Here is a 3,319-nt window from a genome sequence, read left to right as displayed (position 1 = left end):
TTTACAAAAGGAGAAAGAGTGAAAGTAAGGAAATAAGAGAGAGAGAGCAGATAATTACCCTGGCCCAGTCTGAACCAGGCAGGGCTTCAGAGGCCCCGGCAAAGAGGGGCCCAGAGGTAAATTAAACAAGGGTTCTAGCCACAAGGCCTCCTCCAAGACAAAGGGCCTCTCTGGAGTCTAGTACCTCCAGAAAAGCCAGAAAAAGGAGTCAGCTTTTCACTCACCCACATGTTAGTCCTAGAGGAAAACCCAAGGGCAGTCCAAGGTTTCAAGCCAGAGTTCCTTCAAGGCCAAGTTTGAAGGCAAAAGAAATCTCACAGGAACTTTTTCCCACTTTTAAAGACCATTCCTTTTGTCACTCCCTGTGCCTTCCTTCAACTTTACATGAACCAATTGCAGCTTTAGCTTTGCTTAACTAGGGGGCAGTCAGTGGGTTTTGATTTGTCATAGCTCACAGACCTCCCCATACTTAAGGATTGTCAAAATCTATTTATCATCTCCAGATAATCTTATAAGGACAGCTTAGTTGATAAGAAAAGTAACAGGAGGGGGCAGCTGGGTAGCTCAGTGGATTGAGAACTATACCTAGAAAAGGGAGGCCCTGGGTTCAAATCTGGCCTCAGACACTTCCCAGCTGTGTGACCCTGGGCAAGTCACTTGACCCCCATTGCCTACTCTTACCATTCTTCTGCCTTGGAGTCAATACACAGTATTGACTCCAAGACAGAAGGTAAGGGTTTAAAAAAAAAAAAGAAAAGAAAAGTAACGGGACATGGGAGACAATATTGACTGTTAACTCATAGCTGCTTCTCTGAAGAGCCATTGAGTCTCAAGTTTATTATATATGAAAATTCAAAATCCCTTCCACCGAGAAGAACAGAGAGAGTATTACAGCTTCACAGACATTGTAATTAGTTTAGACAACACATGGAAACCTCAGAAACTTCAAGGTGAAGAGTACAAGGTTGGATTGTAACTGCCCTATCATTAGTAAGCTAAGTCTGGGATACTTTTCTCAGGGACGGATAGCCCCTCCTGGAGGAATTTTTTGACCTTGACTTTCAGAACTATTTTTGAAACAAAAACAATTGTCTTTCTGATCACAGAGGATAATGTTAACCTCTTGACTGCTGGTTTACTAAGGACTTAAAGCTTTCCAATAAGACTATATTGCTTTCTAATAAGGAAAGGTATGGATCATAAAAGGGGTCAAAAGAGAAGTCTCAGATTTTTATCTATTTGAGACTGTGTTTCTCTTATTGGCCTCCCACAAAGGATAAGTGGGGTGTATAAGCTTCTGGTGATTAAATCTAAAAGTGGGGGGGGGGCAGCTGGGTAGCTCAGTGGAGTGAGAGTCAGGCCTAGAGACAGGAGGTCCTAGGTTCAAACCCGGCCTCAGCCACTTCCCAGCTGTGTGACCCTGGGCAAGTCACTTGACCCCCATTGCCCACCCTAACCAATCTTCCACCTATGAGACAATACACCGAAGTACAAGGGTTTAAAAAAAAAAGTGGGTGAGGGGAGAGTTAATCCCTTCTTCACAGAATCTGATTAGAATCAAAGATGCCAAGGTCATCCACTACATCCTCAAAATCTTACCAGTTACCCTGACTTTTGTCTTGCCTCTGTATACTTTAATGTCTCTTGAAGAGTGAGGCTGAAAGCTGTGTGCAACTCTACCTCACTTAAATTCAATTCATACATGAGTCAAGACATCACCCCATGGGTGCAAGTTAGCAAGTTAGCTAAAGGTCTACCACTCCCTCCTGGGGGGAAGGGGCAGCTTCAACCTGACAGTTCAGGGCTTCACAGTTCTTATATTACTATATTATTGAAAATGGCAGCATAGAATTCCTGCAAAATACAGGGTCAAGCCTCACCCAGAATTCCAGGGGACCCCCCTCCTGGAGAACTGTGGGTGAGGGGGCAGTTGATAGGGAGTTAAACAGTTGTTTCCTGAGAGTTGGGGGGAACAAACCTTTAGCTAACTTGCTCTCAAAGCTAATAGTAATTACTTCTAATGTCTATATAACTAAATAATTATTATATTGATGCTGGAAAGGTCTAATCCTACGAGAAAGGCAAACTCCTGAGTATAAACCACAATAGCTTTTGCCACTATGGCCTCCCAGGCGAACCCCCAAATCAGGCACAGCAAGCAGAAAGATCTGTTCCCCCCACTCCCAGGAAACAACTGTTTAACTCCTTATCAACTGCCCCCTCACCCACAGTTCTCCGGGGAGGGGGGGTCCCCTGGAATTCTGGGTGAGGCTTGACCCTGTATTTTGCAGGAATTCCATGCTGCCATTTTCAATAATACAGAATGTATTTAATGTAATCAATCAGCGACCTTTGATGTAATCAGTCAGGAACCTGAAGATCCTTTACCATTGATGTGCAAGTACAGACACACCCTCAGAGACAGGAAATCGATCCCACAGGCACTGCCTTCCTGGGTGGTGCCAGGCAAATTAAGAAACTATGATTGGTTCCTGAAATGTGACATGGGAGAGCTAGTGGGTGGAGAAAACAGCTTATAAAGGTGTAATCAGAGGTCTGAACACACATTCTTGCATTGGTGACACTCTTGTTGGAGACACTACTGAGCTGGTGATTCCTGCTGAAAAGACTCTTACGGACTTTTGCTTGGAGATTGGAGCCTTTATCGGTGATGACCCTCATTCCATTAGAATGGCAATTAGGTTATTTAGTTAAACTGCTCTCTACTTCTTTCCTATATTTCCCTCTCTTTACTATCACTACTTTGATGTAATAAAGCTACTAAAAGCCTCATAATTTAATTTTAATTATTACACAACATAGAAACCATCATACTACCAGAGGACAGCTGAAGACAATGAAATGAAAAGCAGCAAATAATTTAGGAAGCTGACAAAGAATGCCTCTAAAACCAATCAGAGAGTCTCCCTTTCTCTAAGTGGTTTACTAGAATCAGTTACCAAATTTCCCTGCACACTCCAGTCTCTTCAAGGTATCATTTCCCTAGAAGCAGTTTCCTAGCATCCTCCAAATGGAAAAATGCTATCTGCTCAAAGTTGTGTGCCATTTAAGTCACTCTGCATATATGCCAGACTTCCTTTACAAAAATATCTTTGACTTTCTTACTCCATGATTCCTGTGAGTTAGAAGGCAAAAGTGCCAACTTTAGAGTGAATAGCATTTTTTTACCTTTTTTTTAATGTTGCCTTTCATCTTAGAATCAATACTGTGTATTGGTTTCAAGGCAAAAGAACTATAAGAGCTAAGCAGTACTGTGTAGTATATATATATATATATGTTTTTTTACATATATATATGT

Source organism: Gracilinanus agilis, chromosome 1, assembly GCF_016433145.1.
Source record: "Gracilinanus agilis isolate LMUSP501 chromosome 1, AgileGrace, whole genome shotgun sequence".
NCBI lineage: Eukaryota > Metazoa > Chordata > Mammalia > Didelphimorphia > Didelphidae > Gracilinanus > Gracilinanus agilis.
This window is presented reverse-complemented; position numbering follows the sequence as displayed.